Consider the following 15,273-nt stretch of genomic DNA (forward strand, 5'->3'; position numbering starts at 1 on the left):
ACGGTGGTGGACGACGGAGAGGCCTAGGAAGGGGACGACTCGGAGCCGGGGAAGACGCAGCAGTGGATGCCCACGCGAAGAGGAATACGAGGGTTCACTGGTTCGGTTGCGATGTGAGGCTGCTATCACCGCAGAATAACAAGGGGTGTGGGTGAGTAGAGGGATGGCCTGGCCAGCGGTGGGAGTACTAGGGGGCGGTGAGGCCTCCGCGGCATCACTGCCGGCCACGGGAGGCAGGAGCACGCGACACGACCGGCGCTGGTTTGGGCGGCTGGAGCAAGAAGACCAGAGGTTGAAGAAGCACTACGACCGTTGGATGAACATCATACGGTAACAGGAGCTAGAATCGTTCATATTGACTAAGTTGACAAAGCCCTCCGTCCCCGTCAACTTGGTAGGTCCACAAGTCAGCCTCCTAGTATGCTGGGTTCCAGCTGGCAGGGGGAGTATTCATTTTTTTGTGCGTAGTAAGGAGGCACTTCCTTGCATGCGAAGATAGCTGGTGGGTCCGACATGTCAGCGGGGGGCACTTTTTTTCGTGAAATATAGAGGCCCTTCCGGTGGGTCCCAGATGTCAGGTGGAGGAATCATTATTTTGCGCGTAATAAGGAGGCATTTCCTTGTGTGCGGCCATGGACCCAGCTGTCAACCTCTCCACGCACAGTCTACTTCCGATGGTGTCATTTGTTGACCACACCACGCCGAGCGCATCCAAGGTGGTGGACGACGGCGAGGCCCCGGACAGCAACGAGCCGGAGATGGGAAGACGCGGGAGTAGAGTCGCAGACGGAGAGGTGTACGAGGGTTAACTGGTTCTAGTGCGGTGTGGTTCGACAGTCGGTGGAGAAGAACAGGAGGTGTGGAGGGGTGGAGGGATGGCCTGGCAACCGGTGGAGTAGCGCTCCATAGCGAAGCGTGCTAAGCAGAGCTGCTAGCAGCAGGAGGCGGGAGGTGGTCCCGGCGGCGCTGGAGGAAGAAGACGAGAGATCGAAGATGGATGCCGGTCGTTGGATGTAAATCCAACGGCTAACATGTCAGAATCATTTGTTGACTAAATTGACAATGACTTGCGTTGGCTTTGACCTATTGGCCCGCATTTCGGCCTCCGAAAATGTGGCACGTATTCAACCCATTTTTTCAGAATTTACAATCTTTTTTTTGCGCGGTAGAATTTACAGTCAATTTGATCTTTTTTTTGAATTACAGCCATTAGCTGGGTTGGGTGAACAAATAATGTAGCGTCCATGCGGCCCATTTATTTTATTTCCTAAAAAATTACAGGCCATTTGCACTTTCTCGAAATACACGATTTTGCTGGGTTGATTCTAATTATAATGTTGGGTTGGGCCAGCAATGTTATCAAAAACAAAAAGGGGCTGAGCATTTTTTTATAAATATATTTAAATAATAAGTGATATTATTACATTCGTCCTTCAATCTTACCAAGCTTTTGTACACAATCACTAGGATTTTCATGCCAAAACAATCCAGGATTTTATTTGTTAAGAAATTATTTTTATAAGTTAATAAGATGTGGGATATTGTTTTCTTACATATGTAAGTATCTGTTAAATATATGATGACAATAAAAATAGTATATAATAACATATAAAATAATTTAAATATATATAATATAGTTAGAAGGGAAACATAAGTTGGACCTGGCGTTCCTATTCTTATATAGAAAAATAGAACAGATTTCTGTGTTTTCTTCAAAAAAATATAGAAATTGGGGTGCCAAAAATAAAACCTCGGATGGGAGGTTCATAGGCCGGTCGATACATGACAGCCCTAAGAAAATACAAACAGGCCCTCCCATCCGAGGTCGTGGGCGGCGCATGTTAAAAATGAAAGCCTAGACGGGGCAGCCCAAAACCACGTCCAACACTTGCCAAAACTTTGTCCCTCATTTTCTCTGTGTTTCGCACACTCGACATTGTGTGGGCATTTTGACTGTGCATGATATGAAGATGTGCTATGCATGAATGTTGATCAGCATGATGTTAACTGGCTGGTAGTTCCATTTTCGACCATGAATAAAACTTCCAACATGATGTTAACCCTGTTTGAAAAAGCCGTGTTAATATAAATGCTCTGCCTCTGAAAGTTGCAGTTTCTTATCTGAAACTGAACTTGCAGTTTTTTATCTGAAACTGAAACTTGCAGTTTCTTCTCGTCTGCACTTTTATACTCCTATGAAACTACATTTTTTTAAGTGCTAAAAATATATCTAGAATTCATAAAATTCTTCATATGCTCAATACTGCAAATCTGAAATTGAAAAGACATTCATATCTGAAAGTACTCTCAAATGCACAACACAAAACATAATTCACAACCTGCAAATACTGACAACCCTAAGCTCCTCCTGACAATTCACAACCTGCCCGACTATTGGGCTGGGGGGCAGCCCCCTCCTATTCCTCGGCGGCAGACAGCCGCCCCGTGAGACGATGTGAATGGCGAGGGAGACGATGGCGGGGAAGCGTCGTCGGGCCAACTGCTTTTCTCCTCTTGCAATTGGGTTCGGTCGATGAAGACTCCACCGGCTCGCTCTGGCAGGACACCCTCACAAACAGCACCCTGTAGATGCTCGATCCTTCAATCTCTGGCGGATGCTCCATCTGGGATCGATACTCCCACCACCGCTCCCTCACGATCGGATTCGGTGAATCTGTTTGCTCCATGGCCCAGAGGAGCAGCTCTATGTACTCTGGCGCGACTCCCTCCGGGAGTATCGCTGCCTTTTCGCTCTGTTGCTAATATTTGGCCATGGATGTCACCGTCGCCGCTAGTTGGTCCTTGTTGTCAAACCAAGACTGTATCTCCAACATCCTAGCTAGCTTCACAGGGTCGCCGTCTGCGATCCTCACGTATCGGTTGTACTCCTCCATCGATCTACTTCTCCACAACACCTTCACTCGCCGGCGGTGGTTTTTGAATGGAAGAGGAGAGGAGCAGCGCTAGTTTTGGATTAGAACGGGAGAGGAGCGACGCTGGTTTTGGACTGGAATAGGAGAGGAGGGGCGGTAGTTTTGAAATGGAAGAGGAGAGGAACGGCGATGGATTTAGATTGGAACAGGAGAGGAGCGGCGGTGGTTTAAGAGGAGAAGAGCGGAAGAGCGGCACTGGTCTGGGAAGTATTTTTTGTTGTTTTGCGTATTTTGGGTCAACGTTTGACCACGTACTGTATTTGACAAGCAAAATGTGAATGCATGTCACCAAAAATTGTATCGTTTGGTTCATATCTGGATGTACTTTCAAATTATATTATTTTTGCAACGTATAACATATATTTTATATGCGAAAATCATGGTCAATTATGACCCAGAATAAAAGGGAGACTAGTTAATGTGGGGTCGCTGATACGTCTCCAACGTATCTATAATTTTTTATTGCTCCGTGCTAGTTTACCTACTAATTTGGACTATATTGGGCTTTATTTTCCACTTTTATATTATTTTTGGGACTAACCTATTAACCGGAGGCCTAGCCCAGAATTGCTGTTTTTTTGCCTATTTCAGTGTTTCGAAGAAACGGAATATCAAACGGAGTCCAAACAGAATGAAACCTTCGAGAACGTGATTTTCTCATCGAACGTGATCCAGGAGACTTGGACCCTACTCCAAGAAGTGCCATAGGCGGTCACGAGGGTGGAGGGTGTGCCCCCTACCTCGTGGGCCCCCTGACGCTCCACCGACGTACTCCTTCCTCCTATATATACCTATGTATCCCCGAACAATCAGAACAGGAGCGAAAAACCTAATTCCACCGCCGCAACCTTCTGTATCCACGAGATCCCATCTTGGGGCCTGTTCCGGAGCTCCGCCGGAGAGGGCATCCACCATGGAGGGCTTCTACATCAACACCATAGCCCCTCCGATGAAGTGTGAGTAGTTTACTTCAGACCTTCGGGTCCATAGCTAGTAGCTAGATGGCTTCTTCTCTCTTTTTGGATCTCAATACAATGTTCTCCCCCTCTCTCGTGGAGATCTATTCGATGTAATCTTCTTTCTGCGGTGTGTTTATTGAGATCGATGAATTGTGGGTTTATGATCCAGTATTATCTATGGAAAATATTTGATTCTTCTCTGAATTCTTTTATGTATGATTGAGTTATCTTTGCAAGTCTCTTCGAATTATCCTTTTTGGTTTGGCCAACTAGATTGGTAGTTCTTGCAATGGGAGAAGTGCTTAGCTTTGGGTTCAATCTTGCGGTGTCCTTACCCAGTGACAGAAAGGGTTGCAAGGCACGTATTGTATTGTTGCCATTGATGATGACAAGATGGGGTTTTTATCATATTACATGAATTTATCCCTCTACATCATGTCATCTTGCTTAAGGCGTTACTTTGTTTTTAACTTAATACTCTAGATGCATGCTCGATAGCGGTCGATGAGTGGAGTAATAGTAGTAGTTGCAGAATCGTTTTGATCTACTTGTCTTGGAAGTGATGCCTATATACATGATCATTGCCTAGATATACTCATAACTATGCTCAATTCTGTCAATTGCTCAACAGTAATTTGTTCACCCACCATAGAATACCTATGCTCTTGAGATAAGCCACTAGTGAAACCTATGGCCCCCGGGTCTATTCTCATCATATCAATCTCTATCACTTTATTTACTTGCTTTGTTTTTACTTTGCCTTTTACTTTTCACTTTGCATCTATCTATCAAAAATACCAAAAATATTATTTATCATCTCTACCATATCTCACTCTGGTAAGTGACCGTGAAGGGATTGACAACCCCTAATCGTGTTGGTTGCGAGTTGTTATCGTTTTGTGTAGGTATGAGGGACTTCTGCGTGGTCTCCTACTTGATTGATACCTTGGTTCTCAAAAACTGAGGGAAATACTTACGCTACTTTGCTGCATCATCCTCTCCTCTTCGGGGAAATCCAACGCAGTGCTCAAGAGGTAGCAAGAAGAATTTCTGGCACCGTTGCCGGGGAGGCTCACGCAAGCAAGTCAACCATACCAAGTACCCATCACAATCCCTATCTCTCGCATTACATTATTTGCCATTTGCCTCTCGTTTTCCTCTCCCCCACTTCACCCTTGCCGTTTTATTCGCCCTCTCTTTCCCAATCTCCTCCTCTCTTTCCCGTTTGCCTTTTTCTGTTGCCTTTCTCTTTGCTTGTGTGTTGGATTACTTGTTGCCATGGCGCAAGATAATACCAAATTGTGTGATTTCTTGAATACCAATAATAATGATTTCCTTAGTACTCCAATTGCTCCTCTTAATAATGATGAGTCTTGTGAAATCAATATCGCTTTGTTGAATCTTGTTATGAAAGATCAATTTGCCGGCCTTCCTAGTGAAGATGCCGCTACTCATCTAAACAATTTTGTTGATTTGTGTGATATGCAAAAGAAGAAATATATGGATAACGATATTGTCAAATTGAAGTTATTTCCGTTTTCACTTAGAGATCGTGCTAAAGTTTGGTTTTCATCTTTTCCTAAAAATAGTATTGATTCTTGGAACAAGTGCAAAGATGCTTTTATGATCTCTAAGTATTTTCCTCCCGCTAAGATCATCACTCTTAGGAACGATATCATGAATTTTAAACAACTTGATCATGAGCATGTTGCCCAATCTTGGGAAAGAATGAAATTGATGCTTCGCAATGCCCTACTCATGGTTTGAATTTATGGATGATAATACAAAATTTTTATGCCGGATTGAATTTTGCTTCTAGAAATCTTTTAGATTCGGCAGCAGGAGGCACGTTTATGGAAATTACGTTAGGGGATGCTACAAAATTGCTTGATAATATTATGGCTAATTATTCTCAATGGCACACCGAAAGATCTTCTAGTAAAAAAGTGCATGCTATAGAAGAAATCAATGTTTTGAGTGAAAAGATGGATGAACTTATGAAGATGTTTGCTCCTAAAAATACTCCTCTTGATCCCAATGATATGCCTTTATCTACTTTGCTTGAGAATAATAATGAATCTATGGATGTGAATTTTGTTGGTAGGAATAGTTTCGGAAACAATGCGTATAGAGGGAATTATCCTAGTAATCCTTCTAATAATTATGGAAATTCCTACAACTACTCTTATGGAAATTTTAATAAGATGCCCTCTGAATTTGAGAGTAGTGTTAAAGATTTTATGAATTCACAAAAGAATTTTAATGATTTGCTTGAAGAGAAATTGCTTAAAGTTGATGATTTGGCTAGGAACGTTGATAGAATTTCTCTTGAAATTGATTCTTTAAAGCTTAGATCTATTCCTCCTAAGCATGATATCAATGAGTCTCTCAAAGCCATGAGAATTTCCATTGATGAGTGCAAGGAAAGAACCGCTAGGATGTGTGCTTCCAAAGATGCCTTTATTAAAGTGTGTTCTTCCAATTCCTATGAAAATCAATATGAAGATCTAAAAGTTATTTATGTGTCCCCCATTAAATCTTTGTTTTGCAATATTAATCTTGATGAAACTGAATATGATCTTCCTTTACCTAGAAGGCATTCTAAGAATTCGGAGTTTCTAGATCTTGATGATGAATTTGATGAAAGTGGGATTGAAAGAAATAAAAACCTAGATGTTGCTAAACCCACTATTTTGGATCTCAAGGAATTTAATTATGAAAATTGCTCTTTGATTGGTTGTATTTCCTTGTTGCAATCCGTGCCAGATTCTTCTCATGCTTATAGTCAAAATAAGGCCTTTACCGAACATATTGTTGATGCCTTGATGCAATCTTATGAAGAAAAACTTGAGTTGAAAGTTTCTATCCCTAGAAAACTCTATGATGAGTGGGAACCTACTATTAAAATTAAAATTAAAGATTATGAGTTTCATGCTTTGTGTGATTTGGGTGCTACAGTCTCTACTATTCCCAAAACTTTATGTGATTTGCTAGATTTCCGTGATTTTGATGATTGCTCTCTAAACTTGCATCTTACGGATTCCACTATTAAAAAGCCTATGGGAAGAATTAATGATGTTCTTATTGTTGAAAATAGGAATTATGTGCCCGTTGATTTTATCGTTCTTGATATAGATTGCAATCCTTCATGTCCTATTATTCTTGGTAGACCTTTCCTTAGAACGATTGGTGCAATTATTGATATGAAGGAAGGAAATATTAGATTCCAATTTCCATTAAAGAAGGGTATGGAACACTTCCCTAGAAAGAAAATAAATTACCATATGAATCTATCATGAGAGCCACTTATGGATTGCCTACCAAAGATGGCAATACCTAGATCTATCCTTGCTTTTATGCCTAGCTAGGGCCGTTAAACGATAGCGCTTATTGGGAGGCAACCCAATTTTATTTTGTGTTTTTTTTTGCTTCTGTTTAGGAATAAATAATCCATCTACCTTCTGTTTGGATGTGGTTTTATGTTTTAATTAGTGTTTGTGCCAAGTAGAACCTATAGGATAACCTACGATGATAGTTGATTTGATTCTGCTGAAAAACAAAAACTTTGCATGCACGAATATAATTTTGTTAAATCACAGGAACATGCTTTTGCATTGATTAGTTTTGCTGCTGTTCAATAAACAAATTTTCCAGGACTTCCTATTTTGGTAGAATTTTTAGAGTTCCAGAAGTTTGCGTTAGTTACAGATTGCTACAGACTGTTCTGTTTTTGACAGATTCTGTTTTACGAGTGTTGTTTGCTTATTTTGATGAATCTATGGCTAGTAAAATAGTTAATAATCCATAGAGAAGTTGGAATACAGTAGGTTTAACATCAATATAAATAAAGAATGAGTTCATTACAGTACCATGAAGTAGTCTTTTCTTTTCTTTCTCTAACGGAGCTCACGAGATTTCTGTTGAGTTTTGTGTTCTGAAGTTTTCAAGTTTTGGGTGAATTCTGTTGATGGATTATGGAACAAGGAGTGGCAAGATCCTAAGCTTGGGGATGCCCATGGCACCCCCAATATAATCCAAGGACACCAAAAAGTCAAAGCTTGGGGATGCCCCGGAAGGCATCCCCTCTTTCGTCCACTTCCATCGGTAATTTACTTGGAGCTATATTTTTATTCACCACATGATATGTGTTTTGCTTGGAGCGTCTTGTATTATTTGCGTCTTTGCTTGTTAGTTTACCACAATCATCCTTGCTGTACACATATTTTGAGAGAGCCATATATGAATTGGAATTTGTTATAATACTCTATGTGCTTCACTTATATCTTTTGAGCTTGATAGTTTTGCTCATAGTACTTGAATTATATCTTTTGAGCATGATAATTTTTGCTCTATGCTTCACTTATATCTTTTAGAGCACGGTGGTGGATTTGTTTTAAAGAAACTATTGATCTCTCATGCTTCCCTTAGATTATTTTGAGAGTCATTAATAGCATGGTAATTTGCTTAATGTTAATATACTTAGTGTTCGAGATATGTGAAACTTTCTTTTGAGAGAATTGAATACTAAGATAAGTCTGATGCTTGATAATTGTTTTGAGATATGGAGGTGATAATATCAAAGTCGTGCTAGTTGGGTAATTGTGAATTTGAGAAATGCTTGTGTTGAAGTTTGCAAGTCCCGTAGCATGCACGTATGGTTAAAGTTGTGTAACAAATTTGAAACATGAAGTGTACCTGGCTTGTGCATCCTTATGAGTGGTGGTCGGGGACGAGCGATGGTCTTTTCCTACCAATCTATCCCCCTAGGAGCATGCGTGTAGTACTTGATTTTTGATGGCTTCTAAATTTTTGCAATAAGTATATGAGTTCTTTTGACTAATGTTGAGTCCATGGATTATACGCACTCTCACCTTTCCGCCTTTGCTAGCCTCTTCGGTACCGTGCATTGCCCTTTCTCACCTTGAGAGTTCGTGAAAACTTCGCCGGTGCATCCAAACCCCGTGATACGATACGCTCTATCACACATAAACCTCCTTTTATCTTCCTCAAAACAGCCACCATACCTACCTATCATGGCATTTCCATAGCCATTCCAAGATATATTGCCATGCAACTTCCATCATCATCATCATGACATACATTACTTTTGTCATATTGCCATTGCATGATCATGTAGTTGACATCGTATTTGTGGCAAAGCCACCATGCATTATTTTTCATACGTGTCACTCTTGATTCATTGCACCATCCCGGTACACCGCCAGAGGCATTCATATAGAGTCATACTTTGTTCTAAGTATCGAGTTGTAATTGTTGAGTTGTAAGAAAAATAAAAGTGTGATGATCATCATTATTAGAGCATTGTCCCAAGTGAGGAAAGGATGATGGAGACTATGATTCCCCCATAAGTCGGGATGAGACTCCGGACAAAAAAAAGGAGAGGCCATAAAAAAGAGAAAGGCCCAAATAAAAAAAGAGAGAAGAAGAGAGAAGGGACAATGCTACTATACTCTTACCACACTTGTGCTTCAAAGTAGCACCAAGATCTTCATGATAGAGAGTCTCTCATTTTGTCACTTTCATATACTAGTGGGAATTTTTCATTATAGAACTTGGCTTGTATATTCCAATGACGGGCTTCCTCAAAATGGCCTAGGTCTTCGTGAGCAAGCAAGGTGGATGCACACCCACTTAGTTTCTTTTGTAGAGCTTTCATATACTTATAGCTCTAGTGCATCCGTTGCATGGCAATTCCTACTCTTCATGTTGACATCAATTGATGGGCATCTCCATAGCCCATTGATTAGCCTTGTCAATGTGAGACATTCTCCTTTTTGTCTTCTCCACACAATCCCCATCATCATATTCTATTCCACCCATAGTGCTATATCCATGGCTCGCGCTCATGTATTGCGTGAGGGTTGAAAAAGTTTGAGATTATTTGAGTATGAAACAATTGCTTGGCTTGTCATCGGGGGTATAGAAGTTGGGAACATCTTTGTGTGACGAAAATGAAGCATAGCCTAACTATATGATTTTGTAGGGATGAACTTTCTTTTGCCATGTTATTTTGAGAAGACATGATTTCTTTGATTAGTATGCTTGAAGTATTATTATTATTTTTGTGTCAATATGAACTTTTCTCTTGAATCTTTCGGATCTGAATATTCATATCACAAGTAATAAGATTTATATTGAAATTATGCCAAAGTATCACTCCGCATCAAAAAAAAATTATCATTAAAGTACTCGAGGACGAGCAGGAATTAAGCTTGGGGATGCCTGATACGTCTCCAACGTATCTACTGTTTTGGACTATATTGGGCTTTATTTTCCACTTTCATATTATTTTTGGGACTAACCTATTAACCGGAGGCCCAGCTCAGAATTGTTGTTTTTTGCCTATTTCAGTGTTTCGAAGAAACGGAATATCAAACAGAGTCCAAACAGAATGAAACCTTCGGGAACGTGATTTTCTCACCGAACGTGATCCAGGAGACTTGGACCCTACTCCAAGAAGTGCCAGAGGCGGTCACGAGGGTGGAGGGCCCCCTCCGGGCGCGCCCCCCTTACCTCGTGGGCCCCCTGATGCTACACCGACGTACTCCTTCCTCCTATATATACCTACTTATCCCCGAACGATCAGAACAGGAGCCAAAAACCTAATTCCACCGCCGCAACCTTCTATATCCATGAGATCCCATCTTGGGGCCTGTTCCGGAGCTCCGCCGGAGGGGGCATCCACCATGGAGGGCTTCTACATCAACACCATAGCCCCTCCGATGAAGTGTGAGTAGTTTACTTCAGACCTTCGGGTCCATAGCTAGTAGCTAGATGGCTTCTTCTCTCTTTTTGGATCTCAATACAATGTTCTCCCCCTCTCTCGTGGAGATCTATTCGATGTAATCTTATTTTTGCGGTGTTTTTGTTGAGATCAATGAATTGTGGGTTTATGATCCAGTATTACCTATGGAAAATATTTGATTCTTCTCTGGATCCTTTTATGTATGATTGAGTTATCTTTGCAAGTCTCTTCGAATTATCCTTTTTGGTTTGGCCAACTAGATTGGTAGTTCTTGCAATGGGAGAAGTGCTTAGCTTTGGTTTCAATCTTGCGGTGTCCTTACCCAGTGACAGAAAGGGTTGCAAGGCACGTATTGTATTGTTGCCATCGAGGATAACAAGACGGGGTTTTTATCATATTGCATGAATTTATCCCTCTACATCATGTCATCTTGCTTAAGGCGTTACTCTGTTTTTAACTTAATACTCTAGATGCATGCTGGATAGCGGTCGATGAGTGGAGTAATAGTAGTAGATGCAGAATCGTTTCGATCTACTTGTCTTGGATGTGATGCCTATATACATGATCATTGCCTAGATATACTCATAACTATGCTCAATTCTGTCAATTGCTCAACAGTAATTTGTTCACCCACCGTACAATACCTATGCCCTTGAGAGAAGCCACTAGTGAAACCTATGGCCCCCGGGTCTATTCTCATCATATCAATCTCCATCACTTTATTTACTTGCTTTGTTTTTACTTTGCCTTTTACTTTTCACTTTGCATCTATCTATCAAAAATACCTAAAATATTATTTATCATCTCTATCATATCTCACTCTCGTAAGTGACTGTGAAGGGATTGACAACCCCTAATCGCGTTGGTTGCGAGTTGCTATCGTTTTGTGTAGGTACGAGGGACTTGTGCGTGGTCTCCTACTGGATTGATACCTTGGTTCTCAAAAACTGAGGGAAATACTTACGCTACTTTGCTGCATCATCCTCTCCTCTTCGGGGAAATCCAATGTAGTGCTCAAGAGGTAGCAGTCGCTTTCTTAATTGAAGGGTAAATTGATTTTGATTTTGATCCAGTCAGAGCACGCCGGCCCTCTCGCCCAATCCTAAATCGCTGCCGCACGCTCCTCTCCCTCTTCTCCATTGCAAAACCACCTCCTCTCCTCTCCATCATCTCCATTCCAAAACCATCGTCTTGCCTCTCCCTCTTCTAATCTTCTCCATTGCAAAACCACCTCCTCTCCTCTCCATCATCTCCCTTCCAAAACCACCTCCTCTCCTCTCCATCATCTCCATTCCAAAACCACCGTCTCGCCTCTCCCTCTTCTGATCTTCTCCATTGCAAACCACCTCCTATCCTCTCCATCATCTCCATTCCAAAATCACCATCTCACCTCTCCCTCTTCTCTATTGCAAGACCACCTTCTCTCCTCCCATCTTCCGAAGCTAGCACCGGACCACTCAGAAGGACATGTATGGAGAGGATGCAGCAGCAAATCAGGCAGATCGCCGGCGGCGACCAGGCAAAGTTAGCCAGGTTGAAGGAGATCCTTAGTTGGTTTGACATTGAGTCGGAGATTTCGAGGACGGTGCAGGCCATGTGGCAATCTATGCGAAAGAGCGAGACGGAGGTAATGCGGGCGGCGATGTACATGTACTCCTCGGCGGTAGTCACGCCGTAGTCCTACGAGTTCATCGAGTATCTTCTATGGGCGATGGAGCAGACAGATTCGCCCGCGGCGACAGTCAGGCGGAGGTGGTGGGCGTACAGGTCGAAGGTCGAGCACCCAAAGGATAACGAATTGATCGAGTATGGTGTGCCATTCATGAGGGTGCAGAGCTAGCCGGAGCCACATGAGTATTCATTCTCCCACCGCAAGCGGAGGCCGGATGGCGCGACGTCGCTTCCCCGCCATTCTCCACGGTTCCCTCGATGCTCGCCTCATTTCAACGGCGGCGGTAGGATTTAAGGTAAGCTTCGCACTAACCTAATCTTCCACCTAATCATGCTTACAATAAGTGTGACAGCTAATGAAAATCATGCTTACAATCAGTCTCCGAGTACTACGCCAATCACCCTAAAATAGCTCTGGACCTTTGGGTCAAAGTTGTGACACAGTGTACAAATAAAGAAAAATAGATTGGTGCTTCTTTCAGAAAAGAGTACTCCCTAGAAAACTGCCAATATAAGCTACTAGTATTTGGTTAGAGGATTTGCTGCCGAGAAAGATCCGTCCACAGAGAGCGCCACACATCCCACTGGTGGTGGTGGATGCCAATGCGTGCATGCAGCATGGTTGGTGTCAGTAATTTTTACTTGGCACACCTCGCACTCTGCATATATGCCGGTTCCGTACGTACATTTGTGCAGTTCCACCAAAATGCAGCTGAATAACCCTGTTTGCATAGATAATGAAAAAGCATGATTACATTATAGTGGCACTAGTTGATGAAACACACAAAATAAATAGAAGAAAATATTGCGATAGTATCATAGTATGCCATGCTGCAAGGGCGAGATGGGCCCTGCGACGCCTCATACGGTACGCCTCATACTGGACATCGTCCCAAGTCTCCCAGATACACCTTCTGCCAGTGATGAACATCAGTGTACAGCAGTAGTACAAGGAGGCGCCTTGAGACATTCAAATCTCTATTTTTTACATATCAACTAAAATTAAGCACCCCAGTTTGCAGAAACGCTTAAACATTAACAATGGGACTAGTTGATGAAACATACTTTAACAAAGAGAAGCACCTTCTTTATCTACATTGGAAATGAAATGATAGAGATGACACTCGCTCTATTTTAATTGTATTATTACTTCATTTTATCAGTGACACTAGGGGCGAGCAGGTGGCAAACAAGGTCTACCGTGCGTCGCAAGGATGGAGGCCGGGGTGCTTAGACTAGGATGCTGAAGTTGGCTCTTTCAGTCACCAACATGGATGATTCAATTCATGGGACCTTTTGGTGCAGTTCACCTAATATGAAGCAATGTCCCGTGAGCTAGCAGCTTCTTCAAAAAAAATTAAGAAAAGGGCTCCAGCCCCGGTTCCATTTCCATCAGAAAACGAAACCCACAGAGCTTCTTCTTCATTAGTTGCAATAAAATTGAGCAACATCAAGGTTGGTTGTGAAGCTCCTCGAATGCTCAACTATAATTTGGATATCATTTGTGCAGTTCAACTAAGATCGAGCGTGAAATGTATATCTCTATTTGCACAAAAAAGGTGGAAAGGAGGGTGACTAACAAGTGATGAAACATGCATCAAATGAAAAGAAGCATGTTCCTTATCTGAGTGGCAATCCTACAAGGACAGTAGCAATTTCTAAAGCAGTGGCATTGCTAGATATTAGTGTGGGCATTAGGATTAACTATGACAACCGTTAAATATGAAATTACTTTGGGCACGAGAGAGTAGGCGGACCAGGACAGTTGCATTTCTAACGAAAAGAACCAACTTACCTTAATGGGAAATTTTAGCAGGACATGTAAAGAAGTGCCATTAATTCATATTACTGGAGGCATTACATTGAAAACAACATTAGTTTAACATGTCCTTACTTTTAATAGTGCGACTGCTACATTTTACCAGTGGCATTACATAAGAGTGGCTCGAGGCAACAAACATCAGAACAAGATATCTGGGTTGGTCCCATTTTTGTTCGGTATAGCCACCTTATACTGTGTGAGGCTAGCAAATCTAGTGCTGGACTTACTCTGTTGACTTGTCCCCCGGTCCCCACTTTCTTTCCTTTTTCAACCAATAGATCGGGTTTATATTGAGTTTGTACCGCGTTTCCCTTTATTTCCCTATTAGACCTAGAGACCAATTGGATAGCCAGTCTCTGCTACTTTTCGCCCCCATTATTTCCTCTTTCGACCAAGTCCTAGATTCAGGTAACAAATCCTCCCCCACCCCCCACACCCTTTCTTCCTTGTTTGAACCAAGTAGTACTAGATTCGAGTGCATGAACTAGTTTTACCTCTTAAACGTAAAAAAAATTAGGTGGTTTTCGAACAGCCAATCGATCCTATCTACGAGGGGGCCTGAGAAATAGTAAAAGATACAAATGCAGTGACGTCAGGAGCTCGGGAAGTAGAGCAAGGCCGGTTTCAAAGGAAGTTATACCTGATGGTCGCCGGGATGTCTCTAGGTGGGTGGTGGGAGGCCGGATCTGCCCACACTACGGCAGCGAGGAAGAAGGGGTCGGAGACCCTCCCTCTCCAGCGGTGCTTGGAAGAGAATGGCAAGGCAGGCTGATCGGGACGCACCCAGCAGTGGGTAAGAGCTGTCGCTGAGGACGACCGCGTGAACATTGCACCTTCTCACCTTCCCCGGCGGAGAGGATCCGGCTGGATCTGTGACCAGCGGTGAGCAGAGAGAGAGAGAGAGAGAGAGAGAGAGAGAGAGAGAGAGAGAGTGGCCACCTCTGTCGTGTTTAGATCTAGAGAGGCCGAGACAGTGTGAAGAGAGCAACACTAGAAAGCAAGCGCGGAGGCTCCTGCCTATATAGTCGAGTAGTACTTAGTTTTCTTTTGTCTACCGGAGCTGGCTTGACCTTTCTTGAGGAGCTCTGTCATTGGCTTGGCAATCTTAGAGAAACCTTCGAT

This window comes from Triticum aestivum, chromosome 5B (genome assembly GCF_018294505.1).
Source record: "Triticum aestivum cultivar Chinese Spring chromosome 5B, IWGSC CS RefSeq v2.1, whole genome shotgun sequence".
Classification (NCBI taxonomy): Eukaryota; Viridiplantae; Streptophyta; class Magnoliopsida; order Poales; family Poaceae; genus Triticum; species Triticum aestivum.